Source organism: Protopterus annectens, chromosome 4.part0 (assembly GCF_019279795.1).
Source record: "Protopterus annectens isolate FY-2018-M chromosome 4.part0, PAN1.0, whole genome shotgun sequence".
Classification (NCBI taxonomy): Eukaryota; Metazoa; Chordata; order Ceratodontiformes; family Protopteridae; genus Protopterus; species Protopterus annectens.
This window is the reverse complement of record NC_056733.1, coordinates 1,605,074,785-1,605,100,750: the sequence shown is the minus strand read 5'-3', so window position 1 is coordinate 1,605,100,750 and position 25,966 is coordinate 1,605,074,785. Positions and strand designations below refer to the sequence as shown.

General features: G+C 41.1%; 1 protein-coding gene across 1 annotated transcript in view; it reads left to right on the top strand.

Moving 5' to 3' along the window:
• The window catches only part of PFDN1 (prefoldin subunit 1), a 1,325,261-nt gene that overhangs the window by 852,226 nt on the left and 447,069 nt on the right, over nucleotides 1-25,966 (top strand). The window lies entirely within an intron of this gene.

Below are 25,966 nucleotides of genomic sequence, written 5' to 3'. Positions count from 1 at the left end.
ATCTGTTATGGTGGAAAAACACCATCCTACCAAATACAGGTGTGAATTTCTGTCTGCTAGAGGCAGACAAGACCATCACCACAGACAGTTCAGACATAGCCTAGGGTGCATACTAAGGCCCAATGAAAGGTAGAGGGTAGCTGGATACCAGAACAGAGGAAACTGCATATAAAGCAGAAAGAGTTGTTAGCGTTTTAATAAAAGCATTTTAACAGCGTTTACCATGGGGATCTTACAGATTTGGACAGACAACTTCACAGTGATGTGGTATATAAACTAGGGGGCACCCTTTCTTATCCCTTGTGTGCAGTCTTGCAATGAAGATTTTGCTTTTAGCACAAGAACTAAAACTGACTATTATATTATAGCATCCTGCTTTCCAGGGCAGAACAATACCCTGGCAGATTCTTTAAGCAAGGATCTTCTAAACCCCAGTGAATGGATGCTGAGGAGGAAGTTTTTTCCCCAGACTTTACCTTCCAGTGAGGAATTCCCTCAATAGATTTGTTTGCCTCTCACCAAAACAGACAACTTGAAAGGTTCTTCTCCAGAACCAACTGATATGGATGTGGAAAATGGAAGCATTCTCGTTCAAATGGGCCAGCCTGCTCCTATATGCCTTTCTGCCTATACCTCTGATTCCCAGGGTCCTGATAATAGTCATGTCTGACAGACCAAGCATGACTGTTATTGCTCCCTTCTGGCTGAGACAACACTGGTTCTTCCTTCTCTTTAGCCTCAGCAGGGGAGATTCTTCTCTGTCCCACAGGAAATAAATCTCGGCCAGGCCAAGGACTCAGTATTTCATCCTCACCTGGCCACACTCAAACTGACACCCTGGAGGATTGGATTTTGACACTAGAAAATATCAGGTATCCCAATGAAGTGCTATCCTTTCTGAAAGAGGCAAGGAAAGCCACCACCAGAAAATCATACCTAGCAAAATGGAAGAGATTTTCCATCTGATGCCACAGCAAAAGCACCAGCCCTCCTCTGGCCGATATCAGTTCAGTCCTGGAATACTGTTTGTATCTGTATAGCCAAGGCCTTTCCTACTCCAGTGTATAGTACATGTGTCTGCTATCTCAGCTTGCATCCCCCCCCCATTCCCCCCCTATTTACTCTCACTCGCACCTGAAGCTATTTTTAAATGGAGTCATTCACTTGAGACCACCCAGAAGTTTGGTTCCCACCTGTGATCTCATCTATATGCTAGTAAAACTTAACTTACCTTCCCTTGAGCCAGCAGCCTCTGCCCCTGTAAAGTTGCTCACTTGGTTGACCACCTTATTAATAGCTAGCACCTCAGCAAGGAGGATCTCAGCCTACAAGCCCATATGTGCAAACAACATTTCACTGTCCTTCACAGGGCTAGAGTAATCCTTAGAACTAATCCAACCTTCATGCCTAAGATGGTATCAGAACTTTATCTAAACCAGGCTATCCATGTGCTAGTCTTCTTTCCATAACCACAAAAAAAGCATAACAAATCCTTCATTCTCTGGCTGCACACAGACAAATCAGGTACTACCTAGTCAGGAAAAAAATGAAATATAATGGAGTAGTTGTTGATGGCTTTTGCGGAATGGAAAGAGGGCAGACCTTTTTCCAAACAAACCACACTCAAATGAATAGCCATTTGCATTAAGTTCTGTTACACTCACCATGGAAAACTAACAAATCACATGAAATCTCATTCCACCAGACACAGGGCAACTACCATTGCATTTCTCAAAGGAGTTCCTACCCAGGCCAACCTAGAAACTGCTACTTGGAACTCTGTGCACACTTTTACAAAACATTACTATTTAGGCATTGCCTCCAGAGCTTGAGCAGGGTTTGCTACTGCCATCTTGTAAAACCTTATTTCCTGCGGCGCCAACAAATTACCTGCCATCCATCAGGCAACTTTGGGAGTCCTCCCAATTATCAGTAATACAGCATTGTCTATGAAGAAGATAGTACAGCTGTGCCATACTTAACATAATTGTCGATGTTTGACTAGATCAGTGCTGTAGTACAAACTCCCACCCTCGAAGCCTATCTGCTTGCCCCGTTCTCCCCCTTGCTGGGAGCTGGAGGAGGGGGAGATTCCTGCAGAGATATCTCCTTTCCTCACCATCATCCCCTCTCTTCTTCCTAATGTCTCCCAAACTCAGACAGCTGGGGAGGTTGTGCTGTCCTTTGGTATCAGACTGCTTATTCACTGCCTAGAAAGACCTGAAGATGGTGTCAACGGACGCCCTTCTTATACCCTGTCGTCCAGACATCTATCTTCAGATGTCTGTCAGCTAGGGATGATACAAAGACTCTGGAAAGTGGGCTGGTAGCAGGCTTCTGCATGGCAGGAAGACAAGAATAAGTACTGCAGCACTGTTCCATTCAAGCATCTACAATTACGGTAAATGCAATACAACTGCACTTACTTATTCATAAAATGCATGTCCATGCAACACATGTTCCGTTAATTTTTTAATTGAATTATAGTTGTGCATCACTTAAGGCTCTGCGCTGCTAATGAACTTCTTCCAGTAGTACAAAGTACAGGGTTTAAATCCTTCCACCTCCATTTGCCTACTGTGTGACTTTCAGCAAATCACCCAGGCAGTGCTCCTGAATCACCTCTGTAAAGGAACACTTTTTTTTAGTAGGTATAAATGGTTAAATAGGGAGAAGAATAAAATGTCCCTTTTTAGATGTTGTATCCCACTATTATTTCTGGCATTGTTTAGAAATTTTGAGTAAAGAAGTTGAAAAATATTTGGTCGTTTCATTGTAAAATGTGTGGCTTTCTGGCAATTTGTTGAGGATTGTAGTTGCTAAATAATGACAGGCATGTGCATTTTAAGTTTATTATTCTAGTAAGTTTTTAAGTATATATAAGTATACTGCAGCTCACTGTTGTGAGAATCATGCAAAGACCTAACAATATATTTATGAAAAATAATTGAAATCTGTCACTGATTTTTAGGTGTTTGTCTCTGATTCTTGAACTGAGAGGTTGGAATGGCATGGGGAGTGATGAAGTAAGGTGTATTGCATGATTCTCACAACAGTGAGCTGCAGTAAACTTATCAGTCATTGTTTATATATTTTTTTCATTTATTTTATCGTAAGCAAACATCTGAACATGCACAGTTTTACAAGAGGCTGTAACGGATAATCACATCGGTGTGTGTGTGTGTATAAATACTTAGTTCCTGTACTCCATAGTAGTTATGGTGTAAAGGAAGGAAGGAATTCCTAGCACAGATGGAAACTGCTTAAACATGAATAATGTAGCAGTAAATGTGAAACGGTTTCATTACTACATTGTCCATTCCAGTTGCACTATATCTGCTGAATTTCAGATACTGTTTACATAGTTTAACAGATTAGGCTTTTGCATCAGGTTCCATTTAGCAATAACTGCATCTTGTTACAAACACAGAAGTTGGACTCATTCCCACTATGCAGTTGGTGTTATGTCTATTTCTTAATTGACAACCTAGTACTAAATGTCTCTAAACGTTTTGCATAATGCCATCTGCACACCTTTTTGGGACTGTATACATCTTTATTTTAACAGGGTTTAATCTGCTAAGTGTATTGTTTTAAGAGAGCAAAAATGCTTAAGACTTTTTGTGTATGCTGTCCAAATATCAGTTCAACAACAACTAGCCTTGTGACCCAGAGTAGTGGTTATCTGATTATTACAGCACAAGATAGTTAGAAAAAGTGGTTTGCTTTGTCATTGGTATATTTGGCAAGCTTTCTTAGTACTGTTTTTTTCAGAAATCCGGACTAGAATTGTCTTACTGTTATACAAGCTTGAAAAGTATGGAAAATGAAAATGTATATGAGAAGGTAGACATTAAATATATAGAAAATTTGATGAGAGATATGCATTACACGGTGAATGATTATATGTTGAATTTTCAGATCACAATGGAGTTGGCACAATATCTTACAGTCGAATCACCTACTATACCTATGTTCCAGGGACAGCCTAAGGTGCATAAAAATACCAGGATACCCCCCATTTAGGCCTATAGTGGCTAGGCAAGGTTGGGTCACTCAACCCTTTTCTGTCTTTATCGAAAAACATGTTAGACCGGTTTTGGATAGATCAGAAACTGTGCTGAGACACACTAAACATTTTCTACAGGATCTGTATGGGTATATAGAAAGAGATGACCAAATACGTGAATATATTTTAGTTACTCTGGATGTGGTATAATTGTTTACAACAATACCTAATATGGAAGGAGTAGAATATCTACGTAGTTATTTAAATGACCAAAATGAATATTGGCATAAGTTAATAGAACTGATTTGTGATTTCATGGCTGTTGTGCTTAATAACAATATATTTGTATTTGATAATTGTTATTACAAACAGAAGCACGGCATAGCAATGGGGACGTCCTGTGCGAATAGCTATGCAAATGCAGTTATGGCACAGTGGGAGTTGGAGGATGTGTGTAGGATGGAATTATATTCACACTATGTTTTGTTTTATCGTCGTTTTGTAGACTACGTGTTTTTGTTGTGGGGCGGTACTGTAGAGGTCCTACAACAGTTTGCTTTGAAACTACATGAATCTACTACATTTTTGAGATTCACATATCAATGATCATATGAATCCATGGAATTTCTGGATGTATTAGTAAATAAAAGTTGGATGGCAAACTGATTACTAGTCTATACAGGAAGGAATGCTATAGAAACTCAATATTGCACAGGAAACGCATGCACCCTAAAAGGGTATTTAACAATATAATAAAAGGACAAGGTATGAGAGTATCCAGACTACATAATGTTGAACTGGATTACAAGGGTGGGTGTGATATACTTAGAGAGTCATTGATACACAGAGGTTATAAGGAAAATTAAGTGAATCCAGTCTTGACAAAGGTTGACTCTGAGGCATGGGGGAGCTAAACCATATTTCTCTGCTACTCAAGATCTAGCTTTAGCTACAGGAAGGAATGTGAAGCAGTATGATTCTAAAGGCATAGTTAGTTTCGATGGCATATACTAGCAGTGTTAACCTGGTTAAACAAGTGTTTCAGAATAATTGCCACTTGTTGAGAATGGATGATAAGATTAGCAAAGTGATGGAGGAAAGTCTCATATTTGGATATAGAAATTGTAGATCGTTAAACGTGATGTTATGCTACCCAGATAAAGGTAGACAATCAAATATTCAACAATATGGAACATATTCTTGTGGTTCCTGTAATTTTTGTGCTTTTGTAGATAATGACAATACCTTTATACATCCAGATTCTAACAGAAAGTTCACATTTAATGTAAGGGCAACATGTGTTACCAAGCATTTAGTGTATTTGGCACACTGTGAATGCTGTAAAAAGTTTTTTGTTGGAAAGACTGATCGAACACTGTGAGAACGAGTAAGGGAACATCTATACAATAATAGCACGAATGCGCTTGATAGATATGCTGCAGATAGTGATTGAGTACATCATTTTAAATTTAGGTTATACAGATAGTGCAGGTGGGACCTAGGCAGTGGCGGCTCGTGCCATCGGACTGCAGGACTGCAGCCCTCCCAGCAAGAAAAAATAACTTTTTACTATAATTATTTTGCTTATTAAGTTATTATTATTTACTGTCTTTCTTATCAGCCGGCTACTTTACTCCAACTGACTCGTCTGCAAGCATGCGCACTTTGCGCAGTTCGAGTTCCGGGTTTAAAAAAAAAAGTGTTATTTCTCAAAATAAGAAATCCACTCCAGCCTGATGCAGTCCGGATTAATGAATGAAGGCATCAGTGTGATGCCCATCAGCCTATGTGGTTTGTAACTGCATAGAACTGGAAGGGGCTCGGACTGCCACTTCCGCAGGCCCGTACGTGATGTGGATGGGCTAAATGGCTGCTGATTGGTTCTTGCTCTCTTCGCAGGCTTTATGTGCTGGGAAAAGAGTGAGAAGCAAACAGTTGCAGCCAGTTAGTTAACTCGTTTGCGGTTGTGGAACTTTTATTTTACTAATTGAGGATTAACTTGCTAATTTTGTTTGCCGGACGTGCCACAGCTGAAAAAGAAGTTCAAGTGAGAAGTGACTACACTACAGTGCATTCTTGTCTTCTTGGTGGTGTGTGTAAAAAACTGTAATCAATATGTGTAATGCAATATTTTATTTACTAAATTAATATGCTACTATGGCAGTTGATGTGGAATGTGTCCTGCTATGATCTGTAGCTGTTAAAGAACTCAAAGGTGTATTTATTAAATAATGTTAATTCACTTATGGATGTTGGGCATTTTTAAATGAACAATTTTGCTAAACAGCCAGATGTGTTCCCAAATCACTGGGTAGAATAAAATAAATTAAATTTAGACGTTTGGTTTGTGGAGTGTGAGAAAATGCACCAGTGTTCCACTTCACTCACTGTGGTAGGTTTTTCCTGTCTGGGTTATAAAAAGAAATATTTAAAACATGCAAAGTATTGCTTCACTTACGACAACAAAATAGAACTTTCCATTCTGTAATATTATTTGAATGTCCATCAATGGAAACATGGAAGTGTGTGAGTAGAGTATAGGAGTATGGAAGTGTGGGAGAGAGAGTATGTGAGTATTTCGAATGAGACCTGTAATTTTATTTATTTATTTCAGCTTTGTATATACTAAGGTAAAGCTCTGTTCACAAATTACCAATTTCAGTCTAAGCCTGCAGTGACTGCTTAAAAGAAGTAAGGATTCTGAGAAATAGGTGCAGCCGTAGGCAAGTTAAGTTCTCAGAGATCTGAGAGAGATCTGAGCCACATTAGTAATGACATTATAATGCATTTGGTCCTTGTCAGATGCTTACCTAATAATAAAAAAAAAAAGATTAAAAGTCTTAGCCATGCAGGTGCAGTGCACACAACCTGCAAGTCATCTACATTTGAGAATATGTCGAGGGTAGAACATGTCTTGGTCATAATTAAATATGTATGTATTCAGAAATTGTTTAACTCTGTTAATGTATCTGACAGATTTTGCATAGCATGTTTGGTACAAAGGTGTTGAATTTAATTATGCTCTTGTTCCCGTTATTTTGTTTTGAAAATCTAATATTTTTTTTGAAAGGTCCTTGCCAAGAATGCAGTGCTGGAGGATCTAGCACTAGTTCTGGGAACTTAATCCTAAAATTAAAATCAGTAATTGAAAGAAAAAAAATATTTTATACTACTATGCTATTTGCTATGTAATTTGTAATGTGCAAGACAGCAAGCAGTAGAAAATGGACTATATATTATATCTGGTACAGGATAAATAATTTATTGCTTCACATTTCACATGCATCTGTATTGTATGTAGTTATATAATAAGAGAACCTGAAAAACTCATTGCAGTCCTATTAATTTCTGAAGAAATCAGAAATGGCATGACAAACTTTAAATGCAGTTAAAACAACAAAAAATGCACAGTCTGCATTATTGTAGTAGGCATTAAAACTTCATGGCTTTGGTTTGGATTAATTAGCTGAATATTTATATAATTGGGGATGAAGGAGTTATAACAATTAGTTACTGGCTGATTAGAAGGCTTTGCCACAGTGGTGCAGCGGTTAGCATTGCTGCCTCACAGCAAGAGGTTCTCCGGTTCGATTCTCGGCTGGGATGCCTCCTTTGCGGAGTCTGCATGTCCTCCTGTGGTTGCGTGGGTTTCCTCCGGGTGGTCCGGTTTCCTCCCACATCCCAAAGATATGCAGTAGGTGGATTAGACACTCTAAATTGGCCCTAGGTGTGAGTGTGTGTGTGTGTGTGTGTGTGTGTGTGTGTGTGTGTGTGTGTGTGTGTGTGTGTGTGTGTGTGTGTATGCCTTCTGTGGAAGGTTGGGCGCTGGGCTTGCAACTCGACACCATAAAACTCCACTGCCAATCATGAGTGGACAAATGATCCGCTGTGGCGACCCCTAACCGGGAAAAGCCAAAAGAAGAAGAAGAAAGAAATGCTGAGCTGTAGGTGTTGGCAAAATGACTTTGGCTACAACTTGAACCTCTGCAGCTGTAGTCATTTAATTCCTGGATTTGATCATTAAAGCTGCTCAGGTGCATGTTAGAATGTCACGTGTGGTTTAATTCTATTCATATATAATGAATGGAGTAATTGGTGAATAATTGTGAAAGATCTCTTTTTTTTCTTTTTCTTGTATGTCACTAGTATATCAATAATGTGTAAAAACTATTTCCTTCAAAAGCAGCTTGGTAAAATCTTTAAAAAAACATGTTTTTACAGTGTGTGCATATAGGAATGTAAAAGCCAAATGGGTGAACTTGGTCAAGAAAACAGACAATGGGGAACGTAGTATGAATTTTGCTGTAATCTAATCTATATAGACAAAGTGCAAATGCACTGACACTTGTTACTTAGTCAGAGCTAATTTGTAGTGACAGTTGGCTAAATGCTACTTTTACACCACTAAGCTTGTAGTGCAAACAAAATCAAGATCAGATACTTTGTTTATTAGATGAATAAATGCTTCAGTATGAAAGTGTTTAACTTTGATAAAAGCTTTGATTAGCATATTTTATGCAAGAGAATGAGATAAAATTATAAGATAATATGACACCCTGTAATCAAATCACAGGAAACTGCTAAGGCTGTGACAGTTTCAGCATTTTCATGTTTACAAAGGTGATCACACACAGGCTCTTTGCCTCTATATTATGCAGTTTGTCATTCTTCTCTCTAAAAAGAATGTGTAAAGCATGTCTGTGTACAGATTTTCGCAGAATATCCAGATATTCATTAGAGACTGAAGTTAGAAAATGTCAGATGTTTGAGTTTCAGATTTCATACCCTTCAGAAAATTCATACTGATGCAAGACCTACTACTTAACTTTCTATGTTTGCAAGAGCAATATTTAAAAATTGTCTGTATTTTTGGACCTTTGTCCTACTTTTATTTATGGCTTTATCCAGATTTCTTTTACTCTGAGGTTGAGAGTATATGATAAATGTGTCATTGGCTGGGCCATCACAGTCAGCCAGAGACATTTCAAATTGTGACATACTTGTACCCCACTCCCCCATGTAGTGACTTTTGATGTGTCCAAGCAAGGCAAGGAGCAGTTATGCAGTTAGAGTATCCCCCCAATCCAAGGTAGACACAAGTACAGTCATGACTTTTAATCTGTCCTTGATTTTGCAGAATGACAGAAAACCAGAACATATTTTTATACTCTTGATTTATGCCTTTTCAGAAAATGCATGTTGGTTGGTTGCTTGTCTTTTTATAATTTATTTTGACTGGCATTCCAGTAATGTATTTAAAAGTAATTTATTTTTTCATGCCTCACAACCTTTTTGTTTCCATGTAGATATTACGTAAGCTGTCATGTAGCCAATGCATTGACATATTTTTTTTATTCTACACTTCATTTTGTCTTGACTGGACTCTCATAATGACAGTTTGACACCCAGGGCAGCATATTTAATTAAAGTCCCAGTTTTTGTGTTTTTTAGCATAGCTCCACCCCTTCTCATTGGCCCCACCCATTCAGCTGTCTCCTGCAGCCCCCCTTTGATTTGAAGTCACCAGCTGCCACTGGACCTAGGATGGGCAATATTGAAAATAGAACTAGTGAAGCTGAACTTAAATGGATCCTTCGGCTGAGAGCTGATAAAGGGTCAGGTTTAAATAGTACGGTTTCAATAAAACCTGTACTTGATAAAAGGAGATTACCAAGGTAGGATGGCCAGTCGGTTTGGGTTAGCAAGTGAAGTGTAATGTCTTTGATGCAATATATGTATTGAAATTATGTGATTTTCCTTTAAGAAATGAAGCTAACAAAGAACTTGAAAGCAATTAATATATGTAAATGAAGGAAGAAGTAGAACACGGTATTGGTGAATTTGAATTATTTTAACAGAACATATGACTTTGTAAAGCATGTGGTTGTGTTTTAATATTATTGCGGTCTGATGAAGCCAATGAGTATTTGGTGAAAGCGCTTACCGACTTGCAAATATTTTATGAAAGATATTGCGAACATCTACGAGTGCTGGTGAATATTTGATGTGCTGTGCTTCCTGCTGCAATACAGTGTTTTGTTTTACTTGGAACTTTTATATATTGCTAGCTGGTTTACTCGCTGGTAATTGTGCATACTATACTTTTGCTAAATGTCCATCCTGAAGTCCTTTGTCAAATTCACATGCTTATTTCTACCCAAATGTGTCTCCTGTAGCACTTCTATTTGCACTTCAGATGTTTTAATATCATTACATATTGTTTGCATTTCACATGTATGTGCAAGTCCATTTGCATTCCATGATATTGTGAAAGGGTTAATTCTGATAAAGAGCTATTACTTCCACATATTCTACATGAGAGTTCTTTTCAGTATATGTTTATAGCTTGCCATTTAAATGCATGCAGTAATGTGTGACATGGCTGACTTTGTATGTATTTGTTATTCTCATCTCTATTAGTACACGTCACATTTCCCAGACTTTTTTGTTTCAACTAAAACACTCAATTAAAAAAAAAAAGTTTTAACCCCCAACCCTTTTAACTCATGAAATTGCATACATTTTCAAAAAAAAAAGGAAATTATCCCTTCATATAAGGGCATTTGCCCCAAATCAGTGTGCATCCACAGACATTAGCTATTCTAATGTTAGGGTTTACCGTGCTGAAATGAATGCTATAACCTGCATTCCCACATTCACAGATTACTATTTTTCTTTATCCTATCTCTGATGTTCTTCGTGTTTCACTGTTGCATTCATCACATTTGGGTTATCTGTCTGCAGGTAGCCCTCAGCCGGCCTGAATACCAGTCTTCGGATTTCTGCGTCTCTCCTCCTAGATGTTAAAAAGAAAAAGATTGCATACTTTCAATCATTTTTAAATATTATTCTTGCCCCCTTTTAATTAAATATTTAGTTATACATTATTATATGTAATGCAGTAAAGAACTAAGGCTGCTGGGGAAGCAACTAGTTGCATAACTATTCCCTTCACAAAATTTTGAATTTACTTTATTTTTCACTGAAGAGTTTGTCAAGTCCTTTTTAAAAATTAATTATATTGTATCTTATACATTTCACATGGAACACACTATTCAGACTTTTTCTGATTATTTCTTTGCACGTGCAGTCTCAGAGAAACAACTTAAAGCATTTGCTACTGGGTAAACAACAGCTAGTAACTTTGCAAATGCAGAACTCAGTGGTCTGCAAGTACACAGCACATTGGTCAGATCTCTCATTGTTAATTGCTTAGACTTGTTTGCCCCATGTAGTCAGCTAAAAGTAGGTAATAATGGAAAAATAAGCAGCTAATAATTTTTTAAATGCAAGAAAGACCTATCATTTGTCATGCGTTTTGTCATTTTGTCTTATTTTTATATCTGTTTGCTTAAAATTCCTTTGTTTGCAGCCTGAACTAAGGGCATTAGTCTAGAAATCTACCTCTGTAAAACTGGAAATTATCTTTTAAGTCGTATATAATATGATCAGTACACTTGTAATTTCCCCAAAAACTCAGGATCACTATAGTATAAGTTATTTCATTCCAGTGTTCATCTTCTTACAGTGTTAAGCCTGAGTACATTAGTTAAGAAAAAGTGCTTTTTTTACTTTACTTCAGTCCTGCAGAGCCTTAGCGAAGTTCAGATCAATCTTTAGTGTCTGGCATCCCTCAGCCAAGAGAAAGAAGGAACCCTTCTCAATACAACAAAGATGATGATTCCTCAGAGAGTGAGTGAGAATACAAATATACGTTCTACTACTATTAAGTACCAAACTACTTTGGTATGACACACAACAGTTATGACACTGGGAAGTTTTTGTCAACAGGGTCATTAATTGTCAGGTATTCATGACTAAAATTTCAAATTGCTGTCCTAAACCAGAGGAAGGAGAAGATTGAGGAGGTACATGATGTTGATCCGAGGGCCTAGGTACTGGTTTAAGCATGCCAGCAAATAGAGCTGTGCCACTGTGATTGCAGCATCTGGGAGTGGCAGCTACAAGTTCATTATCCACGAGATATGTCTGGCTGAGGCTGTAACCCCTGATGAAAGATGTCAAAGTGCAACAGTTTAGTGCTCCACTGGATAAGGAGCTGCCTTTTTAGGAACCCTCTCTAGTGATGTATTCAAAAAATGGAGGAAAGGGATAAACTGTGCAGTCAGTGAAACAGTTTTTTTTTTCATTCCCTCGTGTAACAGCAGCAAGTCTCGTCTCTACTGTTGCAGGCAAACAAAAAGTAAGCAAACCAAGGGTAAGAAGGGCCAACGTGAGAAATAAATGGCAGAGGGACAAGAAATTCAAGCTTGGGGGGAGGGGCATGACTATAAAACCTTCCTCCCCAAACCCACCTGCCACAACGATAGTAGGAAGGATAACCCAGTTCAAAAGAAGCTGGAAAAGGATCACAAAAGATAAATGGGCCCCTGCAAGATAACACAGGATTATGAATCACATTTCCTAGGAAAATCAGAAGTATCAAGTGTTTCTTTCGAACCTGTGGATCAGATGCTGATGCTCTCTATCCTACAAGTGCTTTTACAACTAAGAGTCATATAGCCTGTGCCAAAACAGGACTAGATCAAGGAGCTGTGCTCAAGATACTTCCAAGTGCTCAAGGAGCAGGGTCTATAGAAGCCTTTCTGGATCTGTCAGTTCTAAATACTTATCTGAAGGATCCAAGTGCTGATGTTGCAAGCCCCTTTCTTCTCTTATTTCCTCAAACCCTGGTGGCTACTTCTAGTTTTCACGGATGCATACATTCATATAAACACAAGGATCATTAATGCTTTCTGATATATGAGGCAGGGGACTCCCATTGTCAGTTTTCCTCTTGCCTTTGGGTTGGCTACTGCACCCAGGGTTTTTCTAGTGTGCCTTGCTCCAGTAATTGCTTATCACAGAACCTAGGGCATTCATATTTACCTCTAACTAAATGACTGCCTTATTCAGATACTATCCCAGAAGGACATGGAAAAGACTCTGCAATTCACCGCAGACTGCTTTTAAAACTTCGTTTTCCTTTAGCATCTCTAAGTTAAATCGCACCCTATCCAAGAAAGTGGCATTCATTGGGTTCTTCATGAACCCTAGAAACCAGAAAGCCTACCTCCCTCCAGACAAGTTGAAATATCTGGCTAAGTACTTCAGTAGATAACTAAAAAAAAATGGATACAGCCAGTGAGTCCTTGATGACATTAGGATTCATATTCTGCTCAATTCTGATGATTCTTCTGACCAAATTGCATGTGAAGATACTCCAGTGGTACCTAAAAGTAACTGACGTCAGCAGTTACAGTCCCAGGAGGCGATGATCCCTATGCTACCACATATCTCAAAAGAACAAGAGTGGTGGTCCAACCAGGACAGAGTGAACCATGTGTTGTCTGTCAAACACGGACCCCACAGTTAGACACTAAAAATTGGCTGCTTTAGTCCTAGATTGAAGGGGGCACACAGGTAATCTTAACTTGCAAGGTGTTTATTATGCAACTCAGAGGAAGAATTGTATTCATGTAGATGAGAGTTCTGATTCAGACACTCGGTGCCTTCAAGCCCATATGGAAAAATGATTTTGAAGGTAAAAAGTCGCAGCACATGCATAATGTGGTACATCAGCAAACAAGATAACTTGTTCTTACCCCTTGTGCAGGCTAACCATAACTGCCTGGGAAATAGCTCTTCAGTCCCAGATGTCCCCAAGGGCAGCCTACATTCCATCCCAGTTGAACATAGTGGCAGAACAACTAGGCAGATCAGCTGCAGATCCCCACAAATGGATGTTACACTGGGATGTTTTACTTTAAATTGTGCACAAGTAGGGTGTCCCAGTACAGACCAGTAGAAAGGACTTGATGTGGGGGGGCGTTTCATACATCTGTGTCATGCACACGCAACATATATATATATATATATATATATATATATATATATATATATATATATAAAATATATATAGTTTTCAGATTAGGTGATTTCGTATTGGTGGAATGAAAGTCAGTCATATGGGTTTTAGGTGATGTGAAGTAGACCTATATAGATATATATATATACATATACATATACATATATATATATATATATATATATATATATATACAGGTGTACTTCACATCACCTAAAACCCATTTGACTGACTTTCATTTCACTAAGACGAAATCTCCTAATCTGAAAACTCATTTCCCTGAAAGCTTACAATGCTAAATTTCAAAACACTAAATATTAAACCATAGACAAACATACTCACAACGCTAATAACTACCTCTTTCCAGAACTTAAAAAACTACTTACCCTCTTAACAGAAACCAGACAATATAAAACCAACCTAAGTGGGGAGCTACACCCCCACACCCCCTAACTATATATACTAACTCCAGGATCTCACTACATTGGGGGAAAGGGCATATACCTTTTACTTGCCTTACAGTACTCTACACGCTGCCAGTAAGGCTGGGAACGCACAAACATCCGCCATACTACTTTAAGTACTTCCCATAAAAATGTAAAGAGACATACCCACATTTAAAAATACTACAACACTACTTTCTACATGACTATTGGTAGTCTGACAATCAGCACTGTAAGTTACAGAAATTCTGTTTATCACAAACAAGTCGCAGATGAATGGAAACCCACATCATGCCTATGGCTTACAATTCTGTGAAATGAGATTCAGTCAAATGAGTTTTCAATATTTTGAAAATTAGGTAATTTGGTCTCGGTGAAGTGAAAGTCAGTCGAATGGGTTTTAGGTGATGTGAAGTAGATGTATATATTTTATTTTTATTTATTTTACATTTATTTACTGGGATAGTCCGACTGGATACATATCCATTTTCAGAGGCGGCCCGGGGAGAAAAGCTCCACATAGTCATACCTACAAAAGGTTACACAAAGTTAGAAAACAATTAGAATATATAAAAAAAGTGGTAATATACCTTATGTACATTGGTTTAGAAGTGTTCCCTAGTAGGGACTAGTGTATGTGTGTGTGTATATGTGTATATATATATATATATATATATATATATATATATATATATATATATATATATATATATATATATAAAAATGTGTGTGTGTATATATATATATATATATATATATATATATATATATACATATATATATATATATATATATATGTAGATACATATGAGTTTGTCACTATTGTGAAAGAAACTTTCTTTCATAACCCATTTTGATGACAAGATTTACATTGATCTCACAATATATTGTACTGTATTTGTAGGGACTGCCTGTATGTATCTGCCACATCTCCCTGTCTCTGAATGTACTAACTGAAGTTTGTACATCAGTGAGGTAAAGGGAAATTTCATAAGTGACAGCAGCACACTTAACAAAAGTAAAGTAGTTAAGTTTTGCATGTGATAATCTCCCTGTACCCTGACACGACTTCATCAGTAAATATACTAAGTCAGTGATTGCACCACATTGGAGTAAAGGAGGACTTCCTTACCCAGCTAACTAAAGAAAAAACACTAAAGTAAGCTAACTTTAAAACATAGTGAAATGCATTTTGATGGAATGCATGTACTCCATATATCCATATATTATAATATATACTGCATATTATTTTCACGATTTATCCTACATGTGGCACTAGAAGGGGGAATCATTAAATTTTATTCAGCCCAATTACATTCCTCCAATGAAGGATTTGATTAGTCTTAGTTAATTTCTGTTGTAGCTGTCCCAGTTGTTTAATCTTTCATTGTCTTTAGAACTTGCATCTTTGGTCTAAAGACCTTCCTAAATTCTAAAGTCTAAATTCCTTCTGCTACTTCAGATAACAGTTTATTTTGTGAAGTCTTGCCATATATTTTTGGGCTGAAGTTTTCTTTAATAGTTTTTTTTATTGGTGTTAGAGTTCTACAAGTACCAGGCTGCGCTGAGTTAGAAGTAGTTGCGGTTGTCACGATGCATACATTTAATGTGCTACATGTGTTCAGTTTATACTACTCTCTTGTCTTAATGGAGTGGAAAACATGAACACTTCACAACAAAGTTTAAATCTTAAAATTACAAATATTGCCTCAGTGAAGGATGGAGGTAGTCTGCACTCACTACAGTAAATCAGAATTATGAACCTGACATGCTCTGTGGTGGATAAACTATGGGCTACTTAGTCTGGATGTTGTTCATGCAAGGCATAGGTATGTACTTCCCATAGGCAGTGATTGCAAAGCTTGCAAGGCTGCTTTGGGATGGCATACTACCCGTCAGCAGTATAATGCTGCACCAGTGTTCAGTCCCCTCACTGGCTCTGGATGTGGGTCAGGCTGAGTTGGGGGGAATGGGCAGAGATGGGTCCAACAGACCCAATGAATAACCGTAGGAGCTGGTGGCAGCTGCTGGTCAGCTGGAGGGAGGAAATAATACATCCAGTTCTTTTTGCTCCTTATGATAGCTTCAGGTAGCCTAAATGGTATTCTTTACACTTTCTACACTCATCATTGTTTTAGGTCCTCACAAGAGATTACCCCAATTTGTCCTTGATAGGCATCAGTTTCAGGGAAAAATGTTTACGTTTGAGATTTCTTCAGTACCCAAGTGTTGGCTGAAGTGGCCAAAGAAAAAAAACCTTTCTCCTTGAAAGGCTAACGTTTGGTGGCCTCTTTAAAGCTCTCTTGTGTTGTCACGTTGCGTTGAACACTCCCTTGGTTACAGTCATCAGTCTGCTCTTAAATTCTGAAATTTTGTCTGTTGCCTAGTATGAACATATATACATATGTATGATCCCTTCTGAGGGAATTGTCTGTATAGGCAGAAGTTGGATACATGATAGTTGTTTCTGTCTTCAGAGGTGGCCCAGAAAGTCTTTACCTTGGCATTTTTGATGTGGATGTAGTGTACTGTATAAGTCTCATCCATAGTTTGCTTTCCAGGCTTGACTGGCACCTTGAGCTTCATGATGCCACTTGCAAGCCTGAGTATGCAGGGATTACAGTGGAGTATGAGCTAACAGTAGTTGCAAGACAAAACTTAGAACAAGCCTTCCCCTCACCCTACATATCTGAAGAGTAGGTCTTCAAAGCCTTGTCCAAGGCAAAAAACACAGCCTTTATGGGACCAGACGACATCCCAGGCTGTCTTCTAGACAGGCTAAAATATGAACTACTGTTACCACTAAGTACCTTTTCATTCATAGCCTAACCATAGGCTTTGTTCCTGCGGAATAGAGAACAGCAACAGTTATTCCCCTCTACAAAGGTGGCCTAGAAACAGACCCGGGGAATTACAGACCCATAAGCCTGACCAGCCTCATCTGTAAGGCCATGGAACGTATCATTATGGACCTCATAAATAACGACATAGGCGACCTCCAAACCCTGAATCCTACCCAATTCGACTTGGCAAAGGCATTTGACACAATCCCACATTCAGGCATTACCGATAAATTTAACAAACTGAATGTAAACCTCTTTGTTGTAAGATGGGTTGCCAACTGACTCACAAACCTGACACACACTATCAAAGTGGGTGACTCCACATCAGCCAGCAGACCTGTTACCAGTGGGGTGCCACAGGGTTCAGTGCTTGGCCCCCTACTGTTTGGTATATACTTCTCAGAAATTCAGGTCAAAACTAAAGGTTTGTGGCTGACCAAGATTCCAGACGACTGCAAACTAGCTGCAATCATCGAATCCCCAAATGATGTCAGTGTACTTCAGGAGGGTCTCACACAGGCCAACAACTGTTGTATTAGTCACGGTCTCAAAGTCTCAAACTGATTGCAAAGAAATGCATCATCATTCCCTTAGGCACAAACAATGTCCCCTCACACTATCAAATCAACAATATCCTACGAACCCATGAAGTGGTAAGGGACCTGGGATCACAAGTTGACTGCGACTTTAACTTTGACCACCATGTGTCTACTATAGTGAGGAAAGTTTTATACATCGCACACTTGATTAGGAAAGGCATTGCCTCGAGAGCAAAAGAAGTTATAACTCCCCTATACTCGGCACTTATCCGGACCACAATTGAGTATAACACCGTTTGGCATGTACTGTACTAAGCATCTGCAGCAATTAGAGAGTCCTCTGAGGTTTCTAACAAAGAAGATCAAGGGGCTACAGCATGTGCCTTATACAGACTAAGTCCCTCACATTATACTCTGTATCATAAAGACTTTTTTCAGGGAGACTTATGCTTGGCCTATAGGTTTGAGTCTTGGATTGCTCTGATCAACTTGCATATCTGTAAATGAAACTGGACTAGAGCTACCCATTTCAGGGACATAAATATGGTCTATGACTTAGGACATGCTGGAGGGACAGATTTATCTCCCAGTGACTGTTGCCATGTCTTTGGAACAGGCTATCAATTCATGTGAAACAGTGCACTTCCGTGACACTGTTCAAGAGGAACCTAGACGAGTGGATGGGGCACCTTAAATTCTTACCAGGGATAGAGCCCACAACCCTCCTCCTGGACAATGGGCAGTCATCACTAAATGCAATCTTGGGTATTGACTAGCATTTTTATGGCATTGCATTGAGATGAAATGGCCAGGCTTAAAATAACCTCCAGATCGATAGCCTAGTAATCTCCTAGGATCTTATAATCCCCTGCTGTAAGGAGAGACTTCAGTGCATGTTACCTCCACTGTGTCATCAACATCTCCACAATGAGACTGAGCATTCAGGGGTGTTTTACTTGTATTTGGCTCAGATAAGTACCTGCCTTTTATAAACATCTTTTGTTAAAAAAAGCTCTTTTAAGCTGTCTGTTTCTCTTCAGCTCAGTCTTTGTAGCCGTTGGTTAAATCTTTGATCTGAAGTTGTTTTCATTTTATCTCCAACCCAATGGACTTGGCAACATACTCCAGCATTGGATCCAAAGTCCAAGATCCTCCCATACCCATAATGCCCCTGTCTCCCTCCTCCCCGAGATCTAATTTGCCGCTCGTTTGAACAGCAGCGTGGTTCCTTAGCTCCAAGCTCTGTGTAGTAAGTTGCTTTTTTCTTGGGTTTCTTTCACTCCATTTTTCTTCTCTGGCCCCAAGCCCACTCTTCCTCAGTCGACCCCCCAGCCACGTCCCGACCGGATATGAGCAGTAGCTCTCCTTGGCTCTGGTTATCTTGTTTTCCGCCAGAGCCAGAGACCTCCCAGGCTCAGTCTCCTCTCTCTGCTTCCCCTCGACACCACTCCAGTCCCAGGTCATTAGCGGCCTCCATCTGGTCCTGTAGGAGCCTGTCTAAAGCCGAGGTGGACAGGATGATGCAAAAGTTCAATCAGGCCCAGATTCAGTTGGGAGTCTTGCTTGCTCCTTCCCCTGTGGGGCCAGGAGGATGCAGTCCATTTTTCTCTCCATTATTCCTTCCCCGATCCGACCCCTGGTTTTGGAGACATTGGGTCTGAGGTTTCCCGGTGTCGAGGGGTGTGCGCCGATGGATCTTGGTACTTCGACACCAACTGTTGCCCTTAGAGATTTAGCTCCAATGTTTTTGGAGCCGACCATGTCTTGTAGTAGTAGCCTCGGGGTCAGGTCCGAGGGGATGGCGTAGACTCTGAGGCTTTCAGGGTCGTCCCTTCCATTCAGAGCCTTGGCACCAGGAGGCTGGGTTCCAGCTCCCCCCTTGACTTAGGAGGCAGCGGATCCAGCCTCGTCTGTGTCAACTTCGGGGACCCACTCGCCTTCTGCATTCAAGGTGGGGAAGAGAGGCCTCTCGGCTCCTCCGACACACTTGATACTTTCTTCCTCAGAGTCCATCCTAGCTCCCTGTCCTTCTGGCCCGGAGTCTGCCATCCTGCCTCCTCAGGGGACAGCCTGTTACTAGTTCACCCCAGGAGGTTCCTACATGGGAACTCCCCGAGGCTTCTGAGTCCTCCCATGAATCCCCTCCCGAAGAGCCCCCTCGGAAGAACATGTGTAAGAGGAGGCACTTGGACTCCCCTCTGGAGTCCCACATGGACGATACCAACTTTTAGGAAGGTGAGGATTCCCCCGATCACCCCCAAAGGATGCCCTCTTTGGAGACATCATGGAGATCCTTCGACATTGCAGTAGGTGGTCAACCCAGAAACCCAACCCAGACGAGTCGGTATTCCTGCAGGCATTTGGCACAGGACCCTCTACCTCCCACATATCCCCTAGTGGATCTGATCTCATCTAGGGCATGGAAGGAATCTAATACGGTTGAGCCTCTCCTCAGGTGTGATGATAAGGTACTCAGTGCTCCTTTAGACAGACATCACTGGTCCAAAGGGTCCTTGGTCAATGCCATGGTGGTTGCAGTGGCCACCAAAAAACTTCTTGCACAGTTGAGCTCTTCGGTCCATCCTCCAGACAGGGAGTCTCGGGCGATTGGTCATTTTGGAAAGTGGACCTATGCATCAGCCACCTTTGCCTTGGATTATTTGGCACATGTAATCAGACTGCAGAGGGACCTGGTCAAATAGGTCGCGGAGTCTGCTCCAGGGTCCATGTCGGCAGAGGAGAAGGTGTTTTTTTCCTCCCACATGGCCACCCTCACTTCCATCTCTAATACATCCACGAGGCTCCTATCCTTCAAGGCATCTTTAACAAATGCCCCCTATGATGGTTCCACCTTGTTTGGAAAAATGGTTCATGTTACTTTAGTCCAGAGCGAGAAGGACGAGAAGACTTTGTCTGCCATTGGGATCCACTTCTCTACCCCACAACAGTCCTTCTCTAGGAATCAGCATGGGGTCAAGAAGATGTGGTTCTGGAAGTCTCAAGGTTCTTCCCAAGATGCTCAGGATTCTCCTTCCACTAGAGGTAGAGGGGGATATGATAGACACCACCCTCGTGGCAGGGGTCCAAAGAACCAAGGCTCTCAGGATTCCTTCCCGGACAAGCCCCTTCCAGCAAACATGGAGTTTGCCCGACTGCTTATCTCTGGAGGCAGTCAGAGGATGGCACTCAGCAGCCTGGGACTTAATTATGCATGATCGTTGGGTTCTGCAGATCATAACCAAAGGTTATTCGATCCCATTTCTCCATCTCCCAAATCCACCCAGACACCTCCCAGACATGCCACCCAGACAACAAGAGGAGGCAGCCATAGAAATTGCTCTGCTCGAAAAACGAGTCATCCAGCCTGTCCCCCCAGACCAATCTGGATCAGGCATTTATTCCAGGTTCTTTTTGGTGCCAAACAAAACAGGGGACGTAGGACCCATTTTGGATCTTTCAACCCTGAACCTGTTGGTTGCAAGGCAAAGTTCCGGATGGTCAACTTTCAGTCTCTTCTGCCCTTCTTGCAGATGAACGACTGGATGTGCTCAGTGGACCTTCAGGACATGTACTACCGTATCAAGATGGACATGCTCCCGGAAGTTCCTCTGCTTTCGGCTGCAAGCCAGTCTCTTTCATTTCAGAACGTTGCCCTTTAGGCTAACTACCAGCCCCTGGGTGTTCACCAAAGTGATGGCGGTAGTGACGGCTCACCTGCATCTGCAAGGGTTTCAGGTCTTCCCCTTCTGGTTGATTGGCTCCTCTCTGCTCTCTCCAGGCATTGACTGTTTCAGCCCAGGGATCATCTCCTTCGGATTGCTCAGTACCTAGGTATAACCATAAACCTCAACAAGTCTCAGCTGGCACCAATGCAGATACTGGATTTCATTGGTGCTTGGCTAGACACTACCCAGGGCAGGGGCATGGTGTTTCTACCTCCAGACAGACTATCACTCCATCATCATGTGTTTTACATTCTCCAAGTGAGCCTTCCCCCTGTGGGTTTAGTTCTTTGGGCATTGGGGTCCATGTTGGCCACAATCACTTTCATACCAACTGCACGTCTTCATATGAGGGTTCTGCAATGGACCTTAGCCATTCAGTGGTCCTTGCTAGACCTTCCCTTGTCATATCCTATTCGACTATCCCATGTTTGCAAGGACTCCCTTCTTTGGTGGCTGCAATCCCTGGACCTCCTTCAGGGCCGTCTGTTTGTTCTTCCCTCCCCCCGCGATCACGGTGAACATGGACACCTCCCTGCTCAGGTGGGGGGGGGGCATTGCATGTGAAGGTTGGTCCAAGGCACTTTGTCCTGTCTGGAGATCAGTCTGCATATCAGTGTCCTGGAGATGAGGGTGGTACTTCTGGAGTGCAAGCCCTCCATGCCTTTCTTCCTCCAGGGGCTGTTGCCATACAGACGAACCATATGTCAGTAGTCTTGTACATCAACAAATGGGAGGGGCAGGTCTTATCCTCTTTTTCACAAAGCCATGAGATTGTGGGAGTGGGCAATCTCTACCACCCGTTTTCTGGTGGCAACGCAGATTTTGGGAAGGTCCAACATATTGGCAGACAGGTTCAGCAGGTCTATTCTGATGCCTTACGAGTGGTCTCTGAATCCTTCTGCAGCGGAAAAAAATCTTTCTAAAGTGGGGTCAGCCTTGCTGCGATCCCTTTGCCTGTCCTTCCAACATGAAGTGCAGTTAGTATTTCGCTCTGAACTCCAGAGACACACTAGTTCATGCTTGGTCCTCCGGTCTACTGTATGCTTATCCTCCACTCCCTCTAATTCCCAAGTTCATTCAGAAAGCTCAACGGCTGGGGAGCTCAGTGATACTCTTTGCCCCTTTCTGGCCTCCCCATGTTTGGTTCCCCACTCTGTGGTCTCATGTATTGTGTCCTCCTTGGATGCTAGATCTGGTTCTGGATCTTATTACACACCCCTCAGGGATGCTTCACCCAGGCTTAGTCAGCTTGAAGCTCACAGCTTGGCTGCTCCAGTTCCCGTAATAGCTACGACTCCCAGGCTGTCTTTTCCTGTTAAGAAGATCTTGGTAACGGCTCAAAAATCTTCTACCAGGAAGGTTTATTCAAGTAAATATAAGCGTTTTTCAATCTGGGATTCTCAGCATGACCTGGATCCGTTCACTGCACCAGTTTCAGCCATTTTGGAATTTTTGGCAGACATTTTTATTCATGGCACTAGCTTCTGTAAAGTTAAGGTGCAATTGGCAGCGATTTCTAACTTTCACATAGGTGAAAATTTGGCTTCATTGACTTCTTCTTAGCTTTGCAAAGCCTTTTTGAAAGTTACCTTTCTTCTTAGGCCTCTGGTTAGGGACCCAACGCCCCCTTGGGATCTTACTTTTGTGCTGCAGGGCTTGGTTTTTCCTCATTTTAGCCAGCAGCCACAGTTGAGCTGCAATTTCTGTCATGGAAGATGGCTTTCTTGATAGCAACTACCACAGCCAAGAGTGTTTCTCAGGTTCAAGCTTATATGTCAAGCCCCCTTATATGGTCTTCCATAAAGATAGGGTGTCCCTGCGGACCAATCCCTTTTTTCTACCGAAGGTGGCATCAGAATCTAATATTCAACAGGTCATCGATTTGCCAGTTTTCTTTCCAAATTTCCAAAATAAAGGAGAGTGCAAATTGCACTTGCTTGATATACACGGGCAGCTGCATTTCTATTTACATAGAACAAAATCCTTTCATAAGTCGGATCAACTTTTTGTTTCCTTTTCCAAACCTTTCTTGGGAAAGCCTGTTTCCAAAGTTACTATTGCTTGATAGATTTCGGAATGCTTTTCCTTGGCCTATTGAGCCAAAGGGTTATCTCCACCAGGACATGTCCTGGTGCATTCTGCCAGGTCTCTTGCTACATCTGTGGCCTTTTGGTCCAAGGTTTCTTTATCTGCTCTGCGGCTACCTGCGCATCATCACACACATTTATCTGCCATTATAAATTAGATGATCTTTCCAGGAGCAGGGCATCCTTTGACTCAGCCATGCGCCGGAACATCCTTCCATGAGGACCTCCAAGGGTTTATTGGTAGCTGTGGACTGTATCCCCAAGGTTGAAGATCAAATGAAAACAACAACTTCAGATAAATAAGTTATGTACTTGCTATAACGTTCCATCTGAATTGTTGCTTCTCATTTGTCTTCAAGCGTCCCTCCCTCCTTCCCTTTGCAGAGTGTGGGCTGTGTAGTGGACCAGATGGAAGAGTCATAGCCCCTCTAATCCTGGCTAACTTTCCCCTTGATAAGCCTTTTGTTGGTTGTGCCAGGTTTATAGGCATGTAGTGTAGGTGGGATGCTGCTGTTCTGCAACAAACTCGATCTGAAGGGAGGAGGAGGAAGATATGGGAGGAGCTTGGGCTTTGGATCCGATGCTGGAGTGTGTGGCCGACTCAGATCCATGCCATATTAGAGTCCCTCAGGTTGAAGACAAATGAAAAGCAATGACTCAGATGGAACATTATAGTTAGTACATACAGAGGATATAGAAAGTGTACACACCCTGTTAAAATGGCAGATTTGTATGATATAAAAAAATGAGACCACAATAAATCATTTCAAAACTTTGTTCCCACCTTTAATGTGATCTAAAACTTGTACAATTCAGTTGAAAAATAGGGGAAAAAATATAAAAAATAAACAACGTACAATACGGTGGTTGCATAAGTGTGCACACCCTTAAAGATTTGTTATGTGTGCACACCCTTAAATTAATACTTAGTTGAAGCACATTTTGGTTTAATTACAACATTCAGTCTTCTTGGGTAGGAGTCTGTCAGCATGGCACATCTTGCCTTGGCAATATTTGCCCACTCTTTCTTGCAAAAGCGTTCCAATCTATCAGATTGTGAGGGCATCTCTTGTGCACAGCCCTCTTCAGGTCACACCACAGATTTTCTGTTGGATTTACGTCTGGGCTTTGGCCGGGCCATTCCAAAACTTTAATTTTCTTCTGGTAAAGCCATTCTTTTGTTGATTTGGATGTTTGCTAAGCCCCAGTTCCAGCTTAAGAAAACCAACCCCAAAGCATGATACTGCCACCACCATGCTTCACCGTAGGGATGGTGTTCCTTTGGTGATGCAAAGTGTTTTTTTTGTGCCAAATGTACCTTTTGGAATTGTGGCCAAAATGTTAAACCTTGGTCTCATCAGATCATAACACAAGCAGACTTGATGTGTTGTTTTGCAAATGTAGCCGGGCCTGGATGTTTTTCTGTGCAAGAAAAGGCTTCTGTCTTGCTACCCTACCCCATAGTCCAGACATTTGGAGAGTAAGGGAGATTGTTGTCACATGTAGTACACACCCAGTACTTGCCAGAAATTCCTGCAGCTCCTTCAGTATTGCTGTAGGTCTCTTGGCATCCTCCTTGACCAGTTTTCATCGGCTTTTCATCAATTTTGGAGGGACGTCCAGTTCTTTGCAATGTCACTGTTCCATATTGTCTTCACTTTTTGATGACTGTCTTCACTGTGTTCCATGGTATATCCAGTGCTGTGGAAATTTTTTTGTATCATAGGTTCATAGGTTCATACTAGGCTATCTGCCCTAGGGCATTTATAAGCCTAGCCAGAGTGTGTTTGGCTTTCGCCACCCATTTTAAATTAATTTTGCTATGCCCTTTTTCGAGGTTAGTATATTGTGCCTCTGTCTAACAGTGACACAGAAGTGATACCCGGGGTAAACCTACGATCTCCCATCCACTCATCAAGATTCCAATTGAAGAGAGTCAATGAGGGACTCTGCCTAACCTGGACTGGGATTTTATTCCAGAGTGAAGGGAGCCTCTGGGTTATGAATCTGTCCCTCCAGCATGTCCTATTTATTTCAGTGCTGAGGTTCAAGTCTCTCGAGTGCGTGGCTCGATGGGATTTGGATTTTCTGAGGTGCAGCATGTCCATTAATTCCGGGTTGGACATGGCTTTATACGTCAGGCACAGATCGCCTCTGAGCAGGCGGTATGCCACTGAGTAGAGCTGGAGTTTCTTTAGCATATGGCATCTGTTTGAGCCCTTTGATCCTCTTGGTGAGGTACTTTTGGGGTCTTTCCAGTTGCTGCAGGTGTCTGGTGTAAGGTACATCCCAAAAGGGGCATTGTACTCAATTATGGGCCTGATGAGGGATGAGTAAAGAGGCACGATGACCTCCCCTGATCTAGATGTGAATGCCTTCATGATTAGTTGGGCTATATAAAATGTTTTTCTAACCACTTTGGCCACGTGTTTGTCAAATGAGAGATTGCTAT